This window comes from Adiantum capillus-veneris, chromosome 16, assembly GCF_014529385.1.
Source record: "Adiantum capillus-veneris isolate H3 chromosome 16, ASM1452938v2, whole genome shotgun sequence".
Taxonomy (NCBI): domain Eukaryota; kingdom Viridiplantae; phylum Streptophyta; class Polypodiopsida; order Polypodiales; family Pteridaceae; genus Adiantum; species Adiantum capillus-veneris.
Window position 1 is genome coordinate 129803591 of NC_140946.1, and position 25062 is coordinate 129828652.

At 45.6% G+C, this 25062-nt stretch overlaps 1 long non-coding RNA gene and 1 pseudogene across 2 annotated transcripts; both read left to right on the forward strand.

Annotated features, from left to right (window-relative positions):
• Positions 1 to 209: 209 nt before the first annotated feature.
• LOC147439864 (putative protein phosphatase 2C 20) lies at positions 210 to 23204 on the forward strand (annotated as a pseudogene). Its single transcript, XR_015184653.1, has 4 exons — positions 210 to 954; positions 14673 to 14750; positions 21307 to 21920; positions 22776 to 23204. The product of XR_015184653.1 is annotated as a putative protein phosphatase 2C 20 (transcript).
• On the forward strand, positions 12165 to 14665 carry LOC147439865 (uncharacterized). Its single transcript, XR_015184654.1, has 3 exons — positions 12165 to 12244; positions 12418 to 12587; positions 12659 to 14665. It is a non-coding gene; the product is annotated as an uncharacterized LOC147439865 (long non-coding RNA).
• Positions 23205 to 25062: the final 1858 nt, after the last annotated feature.

Sequence of the window (25062 nt, forward strand, 5' to 3'; positions counted from 1 at the left end):
GCCTGGTGGCGTCATTGGCATGGCCTACCCGTGTCAGGTTTTTATGCTTTGTTTTGTTATGCGAGTTGTACATATTGGGTATGCCTCCCTGTAAAGGCAAGATGTATAGATTAAGGTGTCTTGTTGGGTCTCATGGCACTAGGGGTGCATGAGCAGCTATGTACTATTTGGTTCTTAATATATTAAAGCTCACATTGTGAGCATTGCTAAAAAGTAAAATAAAAATGTGGAAAAAAGGTTAAGATACCATGAGAAATAGGGTCCCGGAGCAGAGCTCGGTGGAGGGCCTCTACGCCTGTTCGTGAATGCCCTTGCGGCTCCTTGCTTCGCCCGTGCGCTGCCCTCCTCTTCTCTTCATGGTGGCGCTTGGGCCCACGCAATTTTTTACCTCTGGCCTGCTATGACAGTTTTGATCTTGAGCTCGGCAAACTGTCAAGTCTCTATCTCCTACAGGGTGTTGACTAGAGGCATGTTATGTGATGCAGTTGGGTAATGACTCTCAAGTGTTTGGTCAGGAATGCCGGTCCGGTGTATGTTGCGGGCAGTCCATATATGGACTGAGGCAGGATCTCTTGGGTGGAGCCGAGTGATTGGTGAGATGGTGCGAGTGGGGGCGCGGTTGCAACGCCGAGTTCAAGGGACCGCCCCCGGGGGGGGGGGGGGGGGGGGGGGGGGGGGGGAAACCCCGGTTGGCTCGCCCGACGTTCTTGCTCATCATGTCGACTCCTTAAGGTGTTGTGGTGGCCTCTTGATCCATTGGTTGGGCGGTTGTTTTCTCTTCTGCGGTTTGGATAGCGGAGGTGCAGTCATGGCGGGCCCCCTTTGTGTGGTAGGCGGAGGGGGCCTGGTGGCAGTATTGGCCTTATGGTATCTCTGGCCCTGCGTTGGTGGTTCGGGACATGCTTGGACATGCGGCAGCTTGGTGGCAGCAGCCTGTCGTGTGGTGGCTTCCTGGTATGGCAGTGATTTCTCTGTCTAGCTTGGTTTAGTTTTATGCGCTGTTGTATGGGGTCAGCTTCCCAGTAGTATAGTGATGGTTTTATATGGTCTCATGGCACCAGTAGTGCATGAGCTTTCTTGTATGTACTATTTGGTTTAATATATTTCAGCTCACGGAGTGAGCATTGCTATAAAAAAAAAGGTGCAAAAAACAAATGCTTAGCCCTTCCTTCGCAGGCCAAAAAGGAGAATAATTACAAGAACTGCCCTTACAGGGTAAGGGAGCTAGTAATGTGGCAACATTTTTTAAATTAGTAATTTTGGGGGGGGGGGGGGGGATTTTGTATTTTTAGAGAAAATTCAAATTTGACCATATATTTAGAATCCTTGTGTAAATGTGCATTGAAAGAGTCCACTATTGAATATCTTTTACTTTTTCTATTATTTTTAATGGAGCATTTACAACTTTTGAGAGTTATGATGCCAATTATAATGATATTTTTAGCAAATCAAATGTTGCCACCTACTCTAAATTCTAGGAATATTCCACTTTTTTTGACTTAAATGTGGGGTGCACACTCCTTATTTCTAGCCCTCTACTTCTAACCGGCCCCCTTACCCTAAATACAAGGAAGGGGCAGTAACTAGAGTGCTTTGTTAGCTATGTTCCATCGAATTGAGATCGAACAAAATATTGGAAACTGAGAGAGTAAGAGAGGGAGAGAGAGAGAAGAGAGAGATTTCATGAAAGAGTGTTAGATTTTTTTACCTGAGAGTGTTTGGGATACCGATCGTCGCGGTTTAGTGGTGTACCTCCGCATAAATTGGTTACCGATCGTAGTGCTTCAGAGGGGTACCTCGCCAAAAACCACAAGGAGTGTTAAAGAGTTTTGTCAAGCTCAATGTTCACGATCATACAAGATGTCAATGTTATTAATTGTTTGTTGTTTCATTTTTATGTTTAAAAAAAAAGAAAACATGCAGGTCTCCTTACATGGGGGAGTTTGCACAGGCCTCCCCAATTTTTATAATACGAGGGAACGTGCCATTCCCACGGCAGCGTGCAATTTTCAATGTGTTCATTAACTGCATTCTCAGTGTCGAAAATTAGAAAACGATAATGCTTACTCACCGCGCGATTGAATGTCTGTCGCCAATGGACTTCCTTGCATCAATGATGTTGTGCATTTCTTGCACTTAACCCGCTGCAAGAGACGACATCCCTGGGAGGATACCCTTCAAGAAGATTTTATGCTATTGTGAGAACACCACATTTTGTATACATATCGATCAAACCACCACCAAGCATGAAATCGTACTCCCAACAAATGTTGACTAGCGATCATATCGTGAATTCTAATATCTATGGTGATTGCATCTGTTGACCCGCATGCCTTTCAGATTCTTGTGTAGACGTAGTTGATTGCATCTGGATAGAGACCCTTCCTGTGATCTTGTGGCGGCGTTCCGCACAAGAAGCTCCTCGGGTGCTTTTCATGCGTTCTGAAGAGCACCATATGTGACGTACACATAGTCCCAGGCAAAGCCAAGCACAACTTCTTTCCTGTATCTCTCATTGGCCTTGCTCTTGTTGCGCATATCCCACAGTGAGTGCATTCAAGGAGTCGACACTACAAATAAAAAGATGAAAATAGCCTAGAGCTTTCTGCGCTTGCTTCTGCGGTCCGTATCCCGCTACCAATGCATTGAAAGAGACGCCATTCCCATCATTTAATGCATTCGACAAGCAACATTTCGGGCAAAATTGGTCATGAAGAATATGCCCATGTCATATTGCATCTTTGAAATTAATTTCAGAGCTTTCTCACCTGTCCTTGCTTGACATAACTGGATATAAAAGCACTCCAAGAGACTTCAGTTGGTGAGAAACAATATAATTGTGAATTTTTGTGCCAATACAAGCTTGTGTAGAGCTACATGGCTTCATGCATGCATACATGATTGCGTCTAGAGAGAGGCCCTTACTTCGCATCTGCTAAAAACAAAATAGAGCTTTTTGGCCCTGGCCTTGTGGAGCAAATCATGCAATCGACGCATTCCAAGAGTCCACACTCACGACATGAAGCTCCTCGAGCACTTGCATAGAGCCACATGTCTTAAAGATGAAAGAGTAGGTGACTGAATTTGGAGAGATATACTTGCTTTGCATCTTTCTTGCCCTGCTCTTGTTGCGCACATCCCGTAATCAGTGCATTCCAAGGGGAAACATTCTGGACAGAAAACTTCTCTAGCACTTTTTGTGCTCTCTCAAGCACACCACATTTGGCATACATATCGACAAAGGGGATATAAATTGGTCTCCTTGCATGGGGGAGTTTGCACAGTCCTCCCCAATTTTTATAATACGAGGGAACGTGTCATTTCCATGGCAGCGTGCAATTTTCAGTGTGTTCATTAACTGCATTCTCAGTGTCAAAAATCAGAAAACGATAATTCTTACTCACCGCGCGATTGAATGTCTGTCGCCAATGGACTTCCTTGCATCAATGATGTTGGGCATTTCCTGCACTAAACCCGCTGCAAGAGACGACATCCCTGGGAGGATACCCTTCAAGAAGATTTTATGCTATTGTGAGAACACCACATTTTGTATACATATCGATCAAACCACCACCAAGCATGAAATCGTACTCCCAACAAATGTTGACTAGCGATCATATCGTGAATTCTAATATCTATGGTGATTGCATCTGTTGACCCGCATGCCTTTCAGATTCTTGTGTAGACGTAGTTGATTGCATCTGGATAGAGACCCTTCCTGTGATCTTGTGGCGGCGTTCCGCACAAGAAGCTCCTCGGGTGCTTTTCATGCGTTCTGAAGAGCACCATATGTGACGTACACATAGTCCCAGGCAAAGCCAAGCACAACTTCTTTCCTGTATCTCTCATTGGCCTTGCTCTTGTTGCGCATATCCCACAGTGAGTGCATTCAAGGAGTCGACACTACAGATAAAAAGATGAAAATAGCCTAGAGCTTTCTGCGCTTGCTTCTGCGGTCCGTATCCCGCTACCAATGCATTGAAAGAGACGCCATTCCCATCATTTAATGCATTCGACAAGCAACATTTCGGGCAAAATGGTCATGAAGAATATGCCCATGTCATATTGCATCTTTGAAATTAATTTCAGAGCTTTCTCACCTGTCCTTGCTTGACATAACTGGATATAAAAGCACTCCAAGAGACTTCGGTTGGTGAGAAACAATATAATTGTGAATTTTTGTGCCAATACAAGCTTGTGTAGAGCTACATGGCTTCATGCATGCATACATGATTGCATCTGGAGAGAGGCCCTTACTTCGCATCTGCTAAAAACAAAATAGAGCTTTTTGGCCCTGGCCTTGTGGAGCAAATCATGCAATCGACGCATTCCAAGAGTCCACACTCACGACATGAAGCTCCTCGAGCACTTGCATAGAGCCACATGCCTTAAAGATGAAAGAGTAGGTGACTGAATTTGGAGAGATATACTTGCTTTGCATCTTTCTTGCCCTGCTCTTGTTGCGAGGCCCTTGCTTCGCGTCTACTAAAAATAGAATAGAGCTTGTTGGCCCTGCCCTTGTGGAGCAAATCATTCGATCAACGCATTCCAAGAGTCCACACTCAGAACATGAAGCTCCTCAAACACTTGCGTAGAGCCACATGCCTTGACTAAATTTGGAGAGATATACTTGCTTTGCATCCACTAAAAACAACGTAGAGCTTTCTTGCCTGCTCTTGTTGCACACATCCCGCAATCAGTGCATTCCAAGGGGCGACAGCCCGGAAAGAAAACTGCTCTAGCACTTTTTGTGCTCTCTCAAGCACACCACATTTGGCATGCATATCGACCAAGACAGTCCGAAGCATAGCATCTTCTTTCAATAGCCATGTTCCTGTTTTGCACAACCTGTAATCAATCCATTTGAAGAGGCGACATTCTGGAAACGAAACTCCTCAAACACTTTTCCTGCCCATATCAGCTTCTTGCGTGGAGCTACATGCCTTCATGCATGTGTACGTGATTGCATCTGGAGAGAGGCCCTCGCTTCGCATCTATTGAAAACAAAATAGAGCTTGCTGGCCCTGCCCTTGTGGAGCAAATCATGCAATCAACACATTCTAAGAGTCAACGCTCAGGACACGAAGCTCCTCGAGCACTTGCACAAAGCCACATGCCTTGAATGAATTTGGAGAGATATACTTTCTTTGCATCCACTAAAAACAACCTATAGCTTTCTTGCCCTGCTCTTGTTGCGCACATCCCGCAATCAGTGCATTCCAAGGGGCAAACATTTCGGACAGAAAACTTCTCTAGCACTTTTTGTGCTCTCTCAAGCACACCACATTTGGCATACATATTGATCAAGACAGTCCCATGCATGGCATCTCTTTTCAACAACCATGTTCTTGTTGTGCACATTCCGCGATCAATGCAGTTCAAGAGGCGACATTCCGGACAGGAAGCTGCTCAAGCACTTTTTGTGCCCATAACAACTTCTTCAGTAGAGCTACATGTCTTCATGCATGCGTACGTGATTGCATCTGGAGAGAGGCCCTCACTTCGCATCTGCTGAAAATAGAATAGAGCTTGCTGGCCCTGCCCTTGTGGAGCAAATCATCCAATTAGCGCATTGTAAGAGTCCACACTCAGAACACGAAGCTCCTTGAGCACTTGCGTAGAGCCACATGCCTTGATTGAATTAGGAGATATATACTTTCTTTGCATTTGCTAAAAACAACATAGAGCTTTCAGTCCCTGCTCTTGTTGCGCACATCCCGCAATCAGTGCATTCCAAGAGGCGACATTCCGGACAGAAAGCTCCCTAAGCACTTTTTGTGCTCTCTCAAGCACACCACATTTTATTCACCAAGATAGTCGCAAGCATGACTTTTCTTGCGTAGAGCCACATGCCTTCAAGATGCATGCCTAGGTGATTGCATCTGGAGAGAGGCCAGATGCGAAGCATTCCAAGAGTCCACACTCCAAAAAGGAAGCTCCTTGAGGTCTTGCATAGAGCCACATGCCTTCAAGATGTAAGCATAGCCTTCAAGACACAAGTATAGGATGCTGAATTTGGAGAGATACACTTGCTTTGCATCCGTTGAAAGCAGCCTAGAGCATGATACGCTTCCCCAAGAGCATCGGACCAAGTATGGGCTCATTAATTCTCTCACCCATGTCAACGGCGTTGCAAAAGGTCAATGGCCTTCAAGGTGCAAGCATATGCATTCAGCAGCCTCTGACTAACAATATAATTGTGAATTTTTGTGCCCATACAAGCTTCTTGCATAGAGCTACATGGCTTCATGCATGCGTACATGATTGCATTTGGAGAGAAGCCCTTGCTTCGCATCTGCCAAAAACAAAATAGAGCTTTTTGGCCCTGTCCTTGTGAAGCAAACCATGCAATCGATGCATTCCAAGAGTCCACACTCACGACATGAATCTCCTCGAGCACTTGCGTAGAGCCACATGCCTTGAATGAATTTGGAGAGATATACTTGCTTTGCATCCGCTAAAACCAACCTAGAGCTTTCTTTGCTCTTGTTGCACACATCCCTCAATCAATGCATTCCAAGGGGCGACATTCCCGACAGACAACTGCTCTAGCACTTTTTGTGCTCTCTCAAGCATACCACATTTGGCATACATATCGACCAAGACAATCCCAAGCATGACATCTTCTTTCAATAGCCATGTTCTTGTTGTGCACATCCCGTAATCAATGCATTTCAAGACGCGACATTCTGGAAAGAAAGCTTCTCAAGCACTTTTTGTGCCCATATCAGCTTCTTCCGTAGAGCTACATGCCTTCATGCATGTGTACGTGATTGCATCTTGAGAGAGGCCCTCGCTTCGCATCCGTTGAAAACAAAATAGAGCTTGCTGGCCCTGCTCTTGTGGAGCAAATCATGCAATCAACGCATTCCAAGAGTCCACACTCGGGACACGAAGCTCCTCAAGAGCCGAAAGATTCCACATGAGACTGTCAATAGCCGCCTCATTGCCGTTTAATAACATAGTATTTTGCGAACACGCATCGGTGACCTCAGCAACAGATTGTTCGCCATCAGTGGTGGCAGGTTTTCCTTTGACTTGTTTATCATGGGTGACGGTTCTCTTGTGAAGTTTTACGAGCGCGTAACCTTTGACACTATCTACGGTGCATTCTTCCATAAAATATGTGCACCCATCATGATGCTTAGTGATGTCAATTTGCCTCCCTTTCCGTTTTTTGTACGTGAAATACTTTAAGGTATAGTCACTGTTCTTTTTCACCACTGGTGGCCCTTGTTGCTTCCAATGATAGTCATCCTTGGTAAGCATCACTCTTTTCCCTTTACTCGTGTACTTGCAACACCTCGTCACTATATGGCACGGCTCTGGGTCAGAGGGGATCTAGGGCCCAAATTTGGGGGCGCGAGGCGGCTTTAATCTCCGCCGTCGGATCACAAAGTGAACTAGGGGTGAACTAGGGGTGGGTGAGCTGAGGGGCGGGTGAATTGGGGCGCCTAAACTAGGGTATGATCATGTGCCATGCCAACATGGACAGCGACGCGCGCTAGTGTGGTGGTAGGGCATTCGTGTGGTAACCGAGACGTCCCAGGTTTGACCCACACCCCGCGAGGCAGGTGAACTAGGAGTGAACTTGGGGTGCCATTTTTGCCCCGAGTTCACCCCCTAGTTCACCCCAGTTCACTTTGTGATCCGACGGCCGAGATTAAAGCCGCCTTGCGCCCCCAAATTTGGGCCCTAGATCCCCTCTGACCAGAGTCGTGCCATATAGTGACGAGGCTTGCAACATACTACCAACAAGTATGTGTGATCATTTGCTACATCATATGATGAGAGAAAGACGAACCCACATTTACTGAAGTTAGAAAACTTCCAAGTCCACTTAAAAAATAAGAAAATGTGCTTTTCTCTACCTATACAGACATCCCATGGATACTTGAGAAAGAAGTCCTCATTCACTTGAATGTTTCTCAGTGACATTGTTTTGAATGCATAATCCCGTAGAGTAGGCACAAGTGATTCCAAGGAGGACACATGACCACATTTTCTCCGCATTGTTGTACCTTGAAACATTAGAGAACTACATGATAATACTAGAGTGATCTTCATGTGTCCACGGACTACGGTTTTGGATCGCGCATCCATATGATTGGTACTTGGTGATGACCTATACATCCAGATTGCAATGCTTCACTAGAATATACCTCAGCAGAAGACGGCGGGGATGGCGGACTGTCCTGCTGAGGTGGTTGCTGGCGTTGGCGTTCCAGAGCAACAAGCATGACATGCTCCTAGCAGTGGCGCTATCCACAGTATTGCGAAGGCTTGGAGTTTTTTTTAGAGATTTTTAGCGCTGGGCTTTTGACGGCATAGTTTTTTTTAGAGCTTTTAAGCGTTGGAGCCACGTTGGCTAATGACAGGCCAGGGATTGCGAAATGTCCACTACGCTAACGAAGTAAAAAGGGGAACAACAAGGCACACAAGCCGGCCACAAGAAAACCCCTAACTATGCATCAACCGACCACCACCGCAGCTCTAGAAGGATAGTTGGCAAAATACAGAGATGCCACGAATGATGAGAGAGAGAGAGAGAGAGAGAGAGAGAGAGAGAGAGAGAGAGAGAGAGAGAGAGAGAGAGAGAGAGAGAGAGAGAGAGAGAGAGAGAGAGAGAGCAGCTATTGAGCCAAGAGGTGGTGTGCTATGTGTGTGAGCAGGGGCAAATGATCGGAAAGGTGAATGTGTGAGAGAGAAGATGTGTGTAAGAGAGAAGATGCAGGGGCAAATGATCAGAAAGAAGGTGGGGGAGGAAATTGGGCAAGGGTAGACAAACGAAGGGATGCAGCCGCAGGCTGTGTATGGATATTGCGTGGTTAGGGTGCAGGAGGGAGAGAGGAGAACACGACGTGACTTCGTGAAGGTGGAAATGAAGATGCAAACAGGAGTTGGCGGCGCCCAAGAGGAAGTGGTCATGTTTTGATTGATTGAGTAGCTCTATCCCAAACCACTCAGATCCCCACATTAGCAAGGCCATTGAAGCCATCACAAAAGCATTTGAAAAGAGAGCATGAAAGGCACATAAAATCATATGTAAGTGCTTACCACTATCATTGTTAAAATGGAGGTTGTCCCATATGTTGGAGCTGAAAAGAGGATGACCCACCTCTCATGGTTCTGACCTTGCAGCATCTTAACTACTCTTAGAAAACTTATTGGAGGTTGGAGTCTTACTTACTCTCAGAAAAATTGTTGGCGCCTATAAACGCCGTCAGGGGCTATACAGCCTTTGGCATTTAAAAACACCATTGGGGACCTACTTTACAAGGGGGGGAAAAACATGCGTACCCGGTCATGGAAAATGCAATTACACCATCCATCTGTATGGCGAGCGCTTCAACTATACTCAATGCCACCATTTGCTTTCAAGACTTCCTAGTCCTTTCATTTCGTTTGTTGTTATCGTCTTAGCAGCTTTGTAATCATCACAAGGTTCATGTTATATAAAACGGTATACCTAGAAAGACAAGTCGCAATTCAAACAATTATGTAAAGAATGCAACAATAATTCATGTAGCAAAACGAGTTTGAAACCCATAAAATACACTAGCACACACTGCCAAAAAGCACAGTATTCACTAGATAAACATTTGGAGATAGAAAAGTCAAACACACTCTTCTCAGGTCTATTTGTGTGAGCAGCGCCTTGACATAAGTGTTTGACAAGACACATCATCCGCAACTCTCCCTATGGGGATCACATCTGTCTGTGCAAGCAATGCCTTGACATAAGTACGAGCAATGTCTTGACATAAGTGTCAGCAGAGACAACATAAAGAATACAATACAAACATCAAAAGCATACCAAGTCCTCTCGCTCCCAAGAAAGCGTATGACAATACACATCATCCGCAACCGCAACCTCTCTCTGTGGGGGTCACCATACACAAACAGAAAACAAAAACAAACTAGCAAGCAAAATTGCCCTATTAACGCGTTTTAAAACTAGCTAAAACACAAGCCACAACTAACAAAAGCAAAGTAATGCAATATATGGTGACCCAAATGCTTTTGTTGTTGTGGCTTGTGTTAATTACAACAAAAAAAATCCGAATCATACAAACTAGTTACATCCAACTCTTCCATGCAACAACAAACAAGTACTCTTAACTACAACGAAAAATCGGTGCATGTGACTCTTCTTGACAACCTAAGCTAACAGCTCTAGCTATATCTTGTGGTGAAACTAACTGAGTACCAATGCCCTTGTCTGTTGCAATTTTGATAAGTTCTAAACCTATGTGATAGCACATTCTAAAAAAATTAGAAAAAACAAGACGAATCCAATCAGTAAATGTTGTATATTTACCTTGACTATAGAAACCAGCCTGAAAATACTTAACTATATGCAATTGATCACGTCCTTGTTGAAACATTACGACATGGTGTCCTGCATTCGTACTAACATACACAGATGGAGCAACATACTTAACCTCGTTCGAAAGTCGACCGGCACCTCTAGCGCCTGGCAGGAGCTTCTGAGCAAAAAGCAAATCATCAAGCCACTCTCTCGAGCCCCTGAACGTTCGAAGATCCGCACCCACCTGAGGCTCCAGGTAACGGCGACAGGGTGGGCCAATGGAAAATTGCAGGCCATTGTCTTGCAAAAGCTTTCAAACTGTTTCCAATTACCATCCGGTAGACAAATAGACGGGGGGGGGGGGGGGGGGGGGGGGGGGGGGGGGTTTGTTAAACCTTTGCTATAACTCCATAGCCTCCTGCACAAACAACCTTGTCATTGAATGACAAGGTTGCAAACGAAGGGCAGTGTAAACACTAGGAAACTGGGAAGGATCCATTATCGTAAGCTCGGTGCATGAGAGAGAGAGAGAGAGAGAGAGAGAGAGAGAGAGAGAGAGAGAGAGAGAGAGAGAGAGAGGCACTCGCCCCTCGTGGCATGGACGTGGTTAAATTTTAACACACATGAAGCGAATATTTAATGATGTTTTTTAAGAAAAATAATTCTCTCTTTTTTTTCTCTCTCCTCTCTCGCTCACCCACGCACCCGTACCCGCACCGGCACCCTGCTCACCCGCGTACACACATCTCTCTCTCTCTCTCTCTCATGCACCGAGCTTACGATAATGGATCCTTCCCAGTTTCCTAGTGTTTACAGTGCCCTTCGTTTGTAACCTTGTCATTCAATGACAAGGTTGCTTGTGCAGGAGGTTATGAAGTTATGGTAGAGGTTTAACAAACCTCCCCCGTCTATTCGTCTGTCGGATGGTAATTGGAAACAGTTTGAAGCTTTTGCAAGACGATGGCTTGCAATTTTCCATTGGCTCAGCCTGTCGCCGTTACCTTGGAGTCTTAGGTAGGTATGGATCTTCGAACGTTCAGGGACTTGAGAGAGTGGCTTGATGATTTGCTTTTTGCTTAGAAGCTCTTGCGAGGCGGTAGCGGTGCCGGTCGACTTTCGAACGAGGTTAAGTATGTTGCTCCATGTGTGTATGTTAGTACGAATGCATGACACCATGTCGTAATGTTTCAACAAGGGCGTGATCAATTGCATATATTTAAACATTTTCAGGCTGGTTTCTATAGTCAAGGTAAATATACAACATTTAATGATTGGATTCGTCTTGTTTTTTCTAATTTTTTTAGAATGTGCTATCACATAGGTTTAGAACTTATCAAAATTGCAACAGACAAGGGCATTGGTATTCAGTTAGTTTCACCACAAGATATAGCTAGAGCTGTTAGCTTAGGTTGTCAAGAAGAGTCACATGCACCGATTTTTCGTTGTAGTTAAGAGTACTTGTTTGTTGTTGCATGGAAGAGTTGGATGTAACTAGTTTGTATGATTCGGATTTTTTTTGTTGTAATTAACACAAGCCACAACAACAAAAGCATTTGGTTCACCATATATTGCATTACTTTGCTTTTGCTAGTTGTGGTTTGTGTTGTAGCTAGTTTTAAAATGCATTATTAGGGCAATTTTGCTTACTAGTTTGCTTTTTTTCTGGTTGTGTATGGTGACCCCCAGAGAGAGAGGTTGCGGTTGCGGATGATGTGTATTGTCATACGCTTTCTTGGGAGCGAGAGGACTTGGTATGATTTTGATGTTTGTATTGTATTCTTTATGTCGTCTCTGCTGACACTTATGTCAAGACATTGCTCGCACTTATGTCAAGGCATTGCTTGCACAAACAGATGTGATCCCCACAGGGAGAGTTGCGGATGATGTGTCTTGTCAGACACTTATGTCAAGGCGTTGCTCACACAAACAGATGTGGGAAGAGTGTGTTTGACTTTTCTATTTCCAAATGTTTATCTTGTGAATACTTAGTACTTTTTGGCATAGAGTCTGTGCTAGTGTATTTTATCGGTTTCAAACTGGTTTTGCTACATGAATTATTGTTGCATTCTTTACATAATTGTTTGAATTGCGACTTGTCTTTCTAGGTATACTGTTTTATATAACATGAACGTCGTGATGATTACGAAGCTGCTGAGACAATTACAACAAACAAAATGAAAGGACTAGGAAGTCTTGAAAGCAAATGGTGGCATTGAGTAAAGTTGAAGCGCTCGTCTATATAGATGGATGGTGTAATTGCATTTTCCATGACCAGGTACGCACGTTTATAGGCGCCAACAATTTTTCTGAGAGTAAGTAAGACTCCAACCTCCAATAATTTTTCAGAGAGTAGTTAAGATGCTGCATGGTCAGAACCATGAGAGGTAGGTCGTCCTCTTTTCAACTCCAACATCTGGGACAACCTCCATTTTAACAATGATAGTGGTAAGCACTTACATATGGTTTTATGTGCCTTTCATGCTCTCTTTTCTCTTAGCTTCGAAGGTCGATTTTCAAATGCTTTTGTGCTGGCTTCAATGGCCTTGCTGATGTGGGGATCTGAGTGGTTTGGGATAGAGCTACTCAATCAATCAAAACGTGAAGGGGATTGGGTATCATCGATCATCGCTTTGAGGGCGACTTAGTAGAGCATTAGAGTGGTTGCCTTGAAGGCAATAATTGGTATATTGACCCCATTTTGATACCTTCTTGTTTGCAGCAAAATCCTAGCCTTTGGCAGACATGGTTTTGTTTTTTCCAGAAAAAACAGGGCTCATTATATTCCATGATTACCATGCAAGAGAGTGAAGAAGACCTCAAATCTGCCCCAGGTCTGTAGAAACTCAGTCTGTCTGAACTCGCAGGTCATGGATGAACCCTGAATCTGATCCCAACTCCCCTTATATGCATGCACAATGTGGCCGAGCCAAAATATGAGGGGTGAAAGGCACGTGTCAACCAATTATTTGGTTTGATATCAGGGTGAGTGGTTTTGGCCTATGCTACTGCATGATCATGAATTGGTACCTTTCCACTGCTGTGTATGTTAAGCCAACAGGCGTTCATGTTCAAGCAGTCGGACCACACTCCCTACAATGCTTATCATTTGCAAAGACTTGAAGGTTCATGATATCTCTGTCCACAACATTGCAATGATGGTGGCTTCACACATAACACATATGTTTGGAATTCTAGGTAGAGTTATGAGTTGGGAGAGCCAGATGCCGACAGATCGAGAGAGAGGAGGTACTGTCAACCCAGCGGTTATGTGGATCTAATCCATCCAGAGGCTTCATGGTAATGGGATTGACGGATGGGGCTTACTTCTAGAGCAAGAGAGATGCAAAGAAATCATTTATGCTTACTCGAGGTCTTTTTCTGTGTACAGAGAGGAGTGCCACAATTGAAGTATATTTTTCCGTATTGGGCTTTAGATCCCATACAAAATGCCCTCCATGAGGCCCTATAGAGTAGTTGTGTTTTCTGTTGAAGCATGCAAAATCTAAGAAGTAGGTGGACCTATGTACATATATATATGGTTTGATTAGCACCTTAAGCGAAAGTGATTAAAAAGATAATATGGCAGCTTAAAGGGCCCGTATAGACCTCAAGCTTCCCCTAATGAGTACTCAAATTGAAGATATTAATGTTATCTTTGCAACGAACGAACCCACATGTCCATCCGACTCTGTATATTCCATTTATGGCTAAAAATAATAAATAGCCATTTTTACATCCCGTAATTGCATTCCCGTTTTTATTCCAATCATCTGTAAAGCTTATTCCGGCACTGTTCCGGTGTTCCCGCGCCAAAATTCTATGTTCTTATTAGACTTTGACATAATAAAATTGATACAAAATCAAAATTGTTTACACAAAACAAGCGTTTTTCACATTAAAAGGGTTCTTCCATCAAGGGTAGATTGCTTTTATTAAAAAGATGTATATTCTTGGTAAACCCAAGTATTATGCTCATTTGTATGAAGCACGCGAAACAAGTGTTTTTCACATTAAAACGGTTCTTACATCAAGGGTAGACTAATAGAAGGTTGCTTTTATAAAAAGATGTATATTCTTGGTAAACCTAAGTATTATGCTCATTTGTATGAAGTGCGGGATCTTGGTAAATATTCAATGCAAGTTCCATATCTACTGGCTTAGTTATGACCCTCTTGGTGTGGATGTGAGGAAGCACTATGTCCTACATGATGGAGATTATGATATCCTTTGAAGCCTCTTACAATGCACCTAGGGCCACACTTTGAATTTTTTCAACCCTAATGCTCATGTAACTCATGATTTTGTGTATAATATGAGAAAAAGGGTCTTTACTCAATCAGTGCTTTTTTGGTATTTACAGATCTCATGCAAGGGGACAGTCTCTGGTCTCCACTTTCCCCCCACTTTCTCTTCTTCCTCGGTGCTGAGGCTGGCAGTGGTACTAGTCTTCTTTTCTCCTCATTATTGTTATGTGGCTTTAGCTCTTACTCTTGCACTTGTTCGGGTTGTCTCCTCTTTGCACATCTTCATATGCATATGAAAGGCAAGTCTTTGGATGTGCTGGGTCTTAGCTTCATTTTGTGTGGGCGGTGGGGGTGCAGTCGGCAGGAGTTCTTCATACGGCAGGCTTTGGATGTGCTGGGTCTTAGCTTCATTTTGTGTGGACGGTGGGGGTGCAGTCGGTAGGAGTCCTTCATATAGCAGGTGCGGATTGTGCGGGACCTTTTTATGGCGTAGCCTTTGTGCGGGCTGTGGTAGGATCTGATGGGAGGGGTCAGGGTGTGGACGAGACAAAGGGAGCGGGGTTGTAGCCCCGAGTACAGGGGACGGGGACACCTGGCTGTGCTCGCCCGGCGGCCTTGTTCTCCCCTTCGGCCCATTGGCGATGTGGTGGTGGCCTTTTTGTGCTGTTGGATGGGTGGTCTTTCTTCTGTGGCTCACGTTGGTGATTCGGCCTTGGTGGTTGGTGGTGCGCCTCCTCTCGAGTGGCAGGCGGGGGAGGCCTGGTGGCGTCATTGGCATGGCCTGCCCGTGTCAGGTTTTTATGCTTTGTTTTGTTATGCGAGTTGTAGCATATTGGGTATGCCTCCCTGTAAAGGCAAGATGTATAGATTAAGGTGTGTTGAGGAGTCTCATGGCACTAGGGGTGCATGAGCAGCTATGTACTATTTGGTTCTTAATATATTATAGCTCATATTGTGAGCATTGCTAAAAAGATACCATGAGAGATAGGGTCCCGTCGGGGGAGCATAGCTTGGTGGAGGGCCTCTACGCCTGTTCGTGAATGCCCTTGCGGCTCCTTGCTTCGCCTGTGCCCTGCCCTCCTCTTCTCTTCATGGTGGCGCTTGGCCCATGCAATTTTTTACCTCTGGCCTGCTATGACAGTTTTGATCTTGAGCTCGCAAACTGTCAAGTCTCTTTCTTCTGCAGGGTGTTGACTAGAGGCATGTTATGTGATGCAGTTGGGTAATGACTCTCAAGTGTTTGGTCAGGAATGCCGGTCCGGTTTATGTTGCGGGGCAGTCCATATATGGACTGAGGCAGGATCTCTTGGGTGGAGCCGAGTGATTGGCGAGATGGTGGGAGAGGGGGCGCGGTTGCAACCCCGAGTTCAGGAGACCGCCCCGGGGGGCGGGGACACCCGGTTGGCTCGCCCGACGTTCTTGCTCATCATGTCGATTCCTTAAGGTGTTGTGGTGGCCTCTTGATCCATTTGGTTGGGCGGTTGTTTTCTTTTCTGCGGTTTGATAGCGGAGGTGCAGTCGATGGCGGGCCCCTTTGTGTGGTAGGTGGAGGGGGCCTGGTGGCAGTATTGGCCTTATGGTATCTCTGGCCCTGCGTTGGTGGTTCGGGACATGCTTGGACATGCGGCAGCTTGGTGGCAGAAGCGTGTCGTGTGCACGTGGCTTCCTGGTATGTCTGTGGTCTTCTCTTTGGCAGTGATTTCTCTCTCTAGCTTGGTTTAGTTTTATGCGCTGTTGTATGGGGTCAGCTTCCCAGTAGTATAGTGATGGTTGTATATGGTCTCATGGCACCAGTAGTGCATGAGCTTTCTTGTATGTACTATTTGGTTTAATATATTTCAGCTCACGTAGTGAGCATTGCTATTAAAAAAAAAGTGCAAAAAACAAATGCTTAGCCCTTCCTTCGCAGGCCAAAAAGGAGAATAATTACAAGAACTGCCCTTACAGGGTAAGGGAGCTAGTAATGTGGCAACATTTTTTAAATTAGTAATTTTGGGGGGGGATTTTGTATTTTTAGAGAAAATTCAAATTTGACCATATATTCAAAATCCTTGTGTAAATGTGCATTGAAAGAGTTCACTATTGAATATCTTTTACTTTTTCTATTATTTTTTATGGAGCATTTACAACTTTTGAGAGTTATGATGGCAGTTATAATGATATTTTTAGCAAATCAAATGTTGCCACCTACTCTAAATTCTAGGAATATTCCACTTTTTTTGACTTAAATGTGGGGTGCACACTCCTTATTTCTAGCCAAATTTTCACGCAGCTCTAGAGGTAAAATACAGAGATGCCACGAATGATGAGGGAGAGAGAGAGACGGACACAGAGAGAAATGAAATGAAATGTTATATTAACGTCTTCAAAAGGCCAAAGTGACCTATGAGACCTAAAAGTTACAATGTGGTGGATCTGATACAAAGTCTGAGTAACAAAAGCAACAAAATGAAATGAAAATGACAATGACACTATGACAAAATGACTAAATGGAACTAATCAGCTAGCTGGGATAGCTAAAATCACAAGAGATCCAGCATCGGTCGCTGGCGGATCTCATCAATCTCCTCCATGGTTAGTAGTCTGACCAGGCGTCGTGCATGTCGGGCCAAAGTGATCCGAATCCTCTGATGCAGCCTCCGTCGGTGCTGTGTAGTCCTCCGTAGTCGCGGGCGTTTGGATCTCCCCAGCTCGGTCGCCCGATCGATCAGTGTGCCTCTGGCGTGAGGCGGCGAGCTCTACTGTGGTAGTAACTCCTCCGGGTGTCCAGTGTCTGCTCTAAAGAAGTCTATGATCTGTCTTTGATGCTGGCTAGCCTCTCCTCTCATCAGGCTCTCTCTGTGTCTGCGCAGCTCGAGCAAAAACAAACCCAAGCATCTCTGATCCTCGTACCGCATGACTCTGGAGAGTGGTCCAAAGCCCTCTCTGAACAAGCAGTGGAAGCTGCCTCGTATCTCGTAATAGACGGGGCAGTGGCATGTGTAGTGCAACTCTGTCTCAGGCTCTATGTCACATAGGGGGCATGTCCTGGCCTCTGTTGGTACTCCGTTGTATCTCACAGTTTCGATCCGCAGCTGGTGTGAAGATGTGCGTATCTAGCCAATAGCACATCGGACCCCATGAGACAAGTGGGTATCCATGTACTTGGGCCTCGTCACAAAACCGTCCTCCGTAAGTTGGAGAAGATGCTCTCTGTAGAAAGCCATCTTCGTGCCCAGCTCCTGTGTTGGCTGTATCCATGTCCTCCTCGTGTCTAGCTGAGTCAGGTCCTGGCGGATGAGCCTGGTGATCTCGGACTGTGTAAGAGTCAGAGAGGGTGCATCCAGTGAGTACTGGAAAGGAGGCAAACTGTCTATGCTGAACCCATGTGCCTGAAACCATGATGTCATCTCCCCATACCAGCATGCTGTATCTCCTTGCATGGCTAACTGTCGAGAGGACTCAAGTGCAAGGCGGGCATATCTGTCTCTGGGAAGTTCCCACACGCGGTGTATGAAGGAGACAGATCTGGTGAGGGTCTCAACCACTAGTGGGGGGTCAGCTAGCTCTGCTCGGACAATGGCACGTGGTACTGAAGCCTTGGCTCTAATGAGCCGCGAGATCATAGAGACCAGAGGCTTCTCCATGTCCCCCCATCCATCAGTGCGGCCTGTCCTCCCGTGATGATCCAATGAAGGTCCCCAAATCTTAGCTCCATAAAGCAATGCAGAAGCCACCAAAGTGTCAAAGAGCCAGAGCTTCGTCCGAGGCTCCTGAAACTGAACTTGTGAACACATCCTTTCCAGTCTACCCAGTTCTGCCTGGGCTCTGGTCAATCTAGTCTCTGCTCCCCTCCTCAATGAAAATGCTGGCCCACTAAAAACCACTCCAAGGTAAGTATGAGCATCTGTATACTCCACTGTCTCCTGGCCGTATGTGAATGCGGGCGCTGACCTCCTGATCCACTGCGGGGTGGTATTAAATACCATGACCTTGGTTTTACCAAGGTTGACGGACAAACCACTTTCCTGGGCAAACCTATGCAAAGCATCCAAGTGACGTTGCATCCCCTCCGGAGAGTCGGAGATCAACACAATATCATCAGCATATAACAATAGTGGAATCCATGTCCCTGCCAGTTGTGCACCTCTATCACCATATCTCTCAATGTAGTCAGAAACCTCATCCACATACATACCAAATAGAGTAGGAGAGAGCGGGCAACCCTGCTTCACCCCAATAGTGGAGTGAACCGATGTGGATAGACCCTCTGAGGTGCGTACATGCCCCACTATTGACTTGTATAATGCCATGACCCCCCAAATGAGCTCTGTGGGTACTCCCATCTGCTGTAATCTGCGCATCAATCTAGCTGGGTACTGTGTCAAATGCTTTGCGGAAATCCACAAAGCTACAATAGATCCGTCTCCCATGCGATCTGCCCTCCTCAATGATGGCTCTGAGTGTCAAGATATGGTCAAGAGTAGAAAAACCCCTCCTGAACCCTGCTTGCCCGGCTGCGCGTATCCCCTCCCTCTCTGCCCATCTACTCAATTGCTGCTCAAGAATAGATGCGTACAACCGTGCCAATGTGTGTCCAATCATGATAGTGCGATAATACCCAGGCTCCATAGGGTCTCCCGACTTGAAGATAGGTACAATAGTAGATAGGCTCCAAGTATCAGGCAAGCCCTCACACATGGCACGGTTAAACATAACTGCTAGAAGCTGTGCTAGTAGATCTCTGGCATGCGTGAAATGCTTAGCCACTAAGCCATCATGATCATAAGCTCTCCCAATCCTCATCCTGTCAATGGACTTCCTCACCATCTCAGCGGTGAAAAAAGCACATGTGTGTGGGCATGGATCGGGGGGGTCGGGAAGGGAGGGCTGCTCAGGAACTGTGTATAGAGATGATGCGTATTGGCCCCAGGCCTCTGTGGAAGTAATGGCGGGGGGGGGGGGGGGGGGGAGTGCTCATGAAAGAGCCGCCATGCCTCACGCGAGTCTTGACTCAAGAATAGCTGGTATAGATCTTGCTCTAGGCGAGCCAAAAATGCCCTCTTCTTCCGCCGCACTAGGCGTCAGAAGTCAATCTGTGACTGTCTGTGAGTGATGTCCCCCAAAAGTACCTCCCTCTGAAGTCTAGCTCTAGTGTCTCGGCATTCCTCATCATACCAGTTGTTCTGGGGCATGCTCCCCGAACGGCGTCTGCTCAGGCTGGGTATGTGGGTATGCCTCTGCTGCTGCCCCATGTAGTGTCTGTGTCAGTATAGTAGTAAGCTCCTCTAGAGGTCGCCCTGGCTCCTCTGCGCAGAGGCGTCTGTAGATCCCATCTATGTATACAGAGTCCGTCTCCCGCGTGAAGGTGTAGCGAGTAGGGGCTACTGCCCGTGGCCTGTGTGCTATACTAAACTGAAAAGAGATGGTAAACGATACAAGAGCATGATCTACTGCCACACCCACAGGTCTGGGTCCAACCGTGAGATCCTGGATATGAGAGATGAGGCTTGGCTGTGCCATGATATAATCCACTGTGCTGGCTCCATGTCTGTGTGGAAAGCATGTAAAACCCCCCGCATCGGGAAATCTCTGCAGGCCATTCAAGATGGCCAATCCGTGTGCAGTCCCCATGTCTATCAAGTGTCGTCCATACTCAGTGTGTTCCCCATCCTGTGATAGCCTGGATAGGCCCGTCTCTGCAACATCTAGCTCTCTCAGCATCTCCTCTGAAGTATCATAAAATACTGTCTGATGATCGGCAGTCCTAGCATTGAAGTCCCCTAGAATGATGATATCACCATCTCTAGAGAACTCCCAAATGTCATCATCCAAAATAGAGAAGGGGGACTGTCCTCTGGGTGGTGCATAAACTGACGTGTTCGGGGGAAAGTAGCAAATAGCAATGTAAAGATATCTGCCCGTCTCTGCTCTCAATCTCACCCACATGTACCTAGCTTGCTCATCTCTGCGAGCTATATGTATCAATGGTTGCAACTCCTCCCTGAATAACACTGCCACTCCTCTTGAGCCCCGCCCTCTATGCTCTGATCGTGTCTCTTGTCTACAGGCTGTCTCCCATCTATATCCACTAATGTGAGGCATAGACTGCCTAGGGGCCTGATGTGTCTCAGAGTAGAAGACGATGTCTCTTCCCATAAAACTATCTTCAAACGCACCCACATCAAGGCGCATAGATCCATTACAATTCCAAGTGGCAATTTTGAGTGTGGTCCCATAGGTCTCGCACCGTCATGTGGAGCGCCGCTCTACAATCACCACCCGACCATCTCTGTAGAAGGCCGTCTTTCCCTTCTCTCTCGCCGCTTGAATCTCTGGCATTACCTCTCATATGCGCAAGTTGTGTGAGAGTAAGGTCATCTCCAAGGAATATACCCGTTTTCTTAAGTGTAGGACGCCTCTTCAAGAAGTCCTTCTTTGCCTCCATGGATGGGAAACGCATGATTAAAGCTCTCTCCTTGGAAGTCTCCCCATTTCCTTGCGTCTTCTTCCCCACCCTCCATGCCTTTGTATGAGTAGCCTCACTCCCCATCATGCGGAGAAGTTCTTTGACTTCCCTCGCTACCTCATCTCGGTCTTTTAGACCGGTTACTCGTATATGCAAAGCTCTAGTTTTCTTCGCTGCTCTTCTTCTAGAGTCATGTTGATGATTGTAGGAGTGGGGAGAGAGAGAGAGAGAGAGAGAGAGAGAGAGAGAGAGAGAGCAGCTATTGAGCCAAGAGGTGGTGTGCTGTGTGTGTGAGAGAGAAGATGCAGGGGCAAATGATCGGAAAGGTGTGTGTGAGAGAGAAGATGTGTGTAAGAGAGAGAAGATGCAGGGGCAAATGATCAGAAAGAAGGTGGGGGAGGAAATTGGGCAAGGGCAGACAAACGAAGGGATGCAGCCGCAGGCTGTGTATGGATATTGCGTGGTTAGGGCGCAGGAGGGAGAGAGGAGAACACGACGTGACTTCGTGAAGGTGGAAATGAAGATGCAAACAGGAGCTGGCGGCGCCCAAGAGGAAGTTATGTTTGGCGTGTTCGACGATCATGGGGACGGCAAAGAGGGGCGGCAGCTTGCATCGACTCTGTTCGACAGCATCATGCAAGAGGGTGGTGGTCTGATCCTGCAGGCGCCACACGCGACGCATATCTGCTCACTGATCGCATGCTGCTCTCTGCAGGTGCACAGGGTGGAGCCACTGCCGTCACCGCCATGCTCTTACACGCAGGCGCCCACCTTATCGTTGCCAATGTTGGCGATGCACGTGCTGTCCTTTGCAAAGATGGCAAGGCTGTTCAGCTTTCTGTGGACCATTGCCCCTCCTGCCCAGTAGAGCGTACCAATGTAGAGATGCGAGGTGGCATAGTTACCACTTTCCCAGGTAAACCTAAACTCCACCTGATTAGAAATTGGAAAATTAGGGCTTTGGGTAAGATCATGCTTTTCATTGTGAGTACATTCTAACATTCTTTTTTAAAAAAGCCTCTTCAAATAACAATGTGAATAGGGTCTGCAATCTTCATAGTTTCATTAAATTTCCTGCCCAGTAGAGCCTGCCAATGTAGAGATGAGTTGCTGCTGTCATGAGATCTCCAGGTGCTTTGCACAGGTCCATCGGTCGACGCAACCGGTCAACCCAGCCGGCCGCTCCCACCCAGCGTTCATTTGCACGGGTGGCATGGATACAGCAGAACGGCGCCGAGTGGGAGGCCATGAGCTTGAATTCGAGCATGTGGGAGCCTGAGGGCCATGCGTTCGAAGACTTTTTTGTTTAAACTAAGATAAACACTTTTTTGTTTGAACATAACTTTGCTCAAACACCCTTCACTGGTAATTCGAAGAGGTGGGGTGTTTGCACATAAGCTTTGCATCCTGAGATTTGAAAAAAAACCGCGGCGTAGTCACCACTTTTCCTAGATGAAGCTGAGCTATATGTCTACCTTGAATAAAATAGGGTTTATGGTAACATCTTATGCTACATTGAATCTTAAAGAATCCGATTTTATTTTTTCTTGCAGGGAATACATACTTTTTCCTTGTTGCTAAGTTTTCCATTAAAGTGGGAATCTAGCAATGTATTTATAATTGATTTCCACCTTCCCTCCACTATCAATATGTGACAGGATTGGGTCCTCTACAATAGTGCAAAGACAAAGCTATGTTACTAGCAAAATGGAGCTATGTTATTTTTTTACTAGGTAAATTGAACATTACATGGTGTGGATGTATAATGCAGGTGATCTGCCTAGGGTGGATGGGCAGTTAGCTGTCAGCCGTGCATTTGGGGATGCGGGACTGAAGGAGCACATGAGTGCAAAGCCGGATGTGAGCGACTTGCTGGTCGATATGTCGTGTGAGTTTCTAATGCTAGGCAGTAATGGCCCGTGGACAGCATTTTCCTCGAACCAAGACGCGGTGGACCTTATCAAGAACATCCCAGACCCCCTTGTGGCGGCCAAGCTTCTTGCCCACCATGCTCGAGAGTGCGGTAGTGAGGATGGGATTTCTTGCATAGTTATCTGTTTCAAAGAGCGTTGAGTTCTATGGACATTTTCCTTGTCCCCACTTCTCAAGAGCTATTTCAAGAGATAAGTTTGCAGCATTTTGTACATTCACACTTCTTTTCTAGAAAGAGATTTGTTAAAAGACAGTTCAATTTAGGGTATGCTCAACACAGCTTTCTATTGACTTGGCATCCTAGCTTCAATGGGTTAAAGAAAATTTAAATTTTCTATAAAAATGAACCTCCTGAATCCTTACCCCAGTTTGTGGATTACAACATCATGAGCAACCCCATCTAAACATGCCATAGTGCCTCTTGGCTAAATGGAACTCCAAGGAATGGAAGGCCGGCCGATCATAGTACCAATGAATGGACACGCAAAAGTGTCAAATGTGCTTCAACAAGCAAGTTAAAATTAGAAACTGCAAGAAATGTGAAACAAGTAACCAAGTGTTGAGTAGTTATGTGATAGTTAAGTCATGAAAGTTTTGTGATGAGCTGTTCTCGAGCTGAGAACAAGAAGTTTTGCGCATTTTCCCTTGTGGCAAAGAGACCCATTTCCTTGATAGTGTTCAGGCACCGCACCTAGCTAGGTATTTGCTGTCACCTTGGAGGAGCTCTTGATGTTAGTCATAATGCGAGAATTGTGAATTATGTCTTAAGCTTCAGATTGTGAATCTAATCATGAGATCAAAAGAAATGTGTTGGCTGTAGACATGAGAAATAGACTAGAAGTAAAATTTTTCAGAGTACATTGCCACCTTGAGAAGGAAAAGTGTATGCACATTGAGGCTTGATGTGAGCATCTGAATTGGCATACCTCAGTAATCAAAGATCTAAATGTACTACGATGAGGTGCGCGATGGTGGTGTACATCCCTACACAAAAATTTCAATTGCTTCTAAAATAGCCATTGTAGTTATTTTGTGACTGTCAAAACCTGATGTCCATTCACTAATTTCTATATTCCAATGTGGCAACATCACCCTAGAGAAGTACCATGTAGTGTTGATTAATCCCACATGTTAACCTTAGGGGGAAAAGGGCATGACAATCTCAAAGTGTGAAAGCTCAATTTCCTTTTGATCTAAACTCCCATGGGGAAAAATTACAAAATTGTTCCTGATTCTTAAGTAATGGCTCTTAGATCAAAGACTTAACTTTCATAAAACCTCCCAAGTTGCTTCCCAAGTTTTTGAGAAGTGTAGCCTCAATATTGCCCAAGTCACATACACATCAACTGCCCCCCACCATACTAGCTAGATAGGTATGCTAGGCATAAGCTTGTGATGTTGGCGTAACCCGCAAAGTGGGAATTATAGTGTTCAATGTGAAATTGTCTACACATGAAGTTCTGGACATTGGAAAGGTGCCTCTTTCCCTTGTTTTTTCATGTAGTATACACATGACTTTTGGGCATTTCCCCTCGTGGGACATCATGAGCTTCTGCAGGGGAGGTGCCACATATATTGCTAGGTGTGGTTCCACATGCCCAACACCCTATTCAACATCATGAGCTTCTACAGGGAAGGCACTGCACCCGTCCCTTGCCCCCATCCGCACCTAGCTAGGTATGAAGTGCCTCCCCTACACAGCAGGGGCCGATGATCCCCTGCCCCCAACCACACCTAGCTAGCTAGTATGCGGTGCCTCCCCTATAGAACTGATACACAGTGATACTGGTTGATTTTCTAGAGTTGATGTTCACATGTAGTAGTAGTAGTCTCTTGAGTGTGTTTTCTTTCAAATGTGGAGTTTGTGAGTATGTCAAATCATGTGCTTACTACTATTTCAACTGTCTGAGTGCTAAACTGATGACCACACCCAATTTATGAGTTTCTTTTGAGAGCTGACATGACTAGTATGCTTAATAGCCCTAACCAATAATCACTTACACTTCATTAGAGACACAATGGGAAGCAATGTTGATGCTCAATTAGCTCCAAAGAATCCTTCACAATAGGCTATGAGAGCTCTTGCAAAACGTGCTGCTCTTTTCTTCACTTACAAGAGGTTCTCT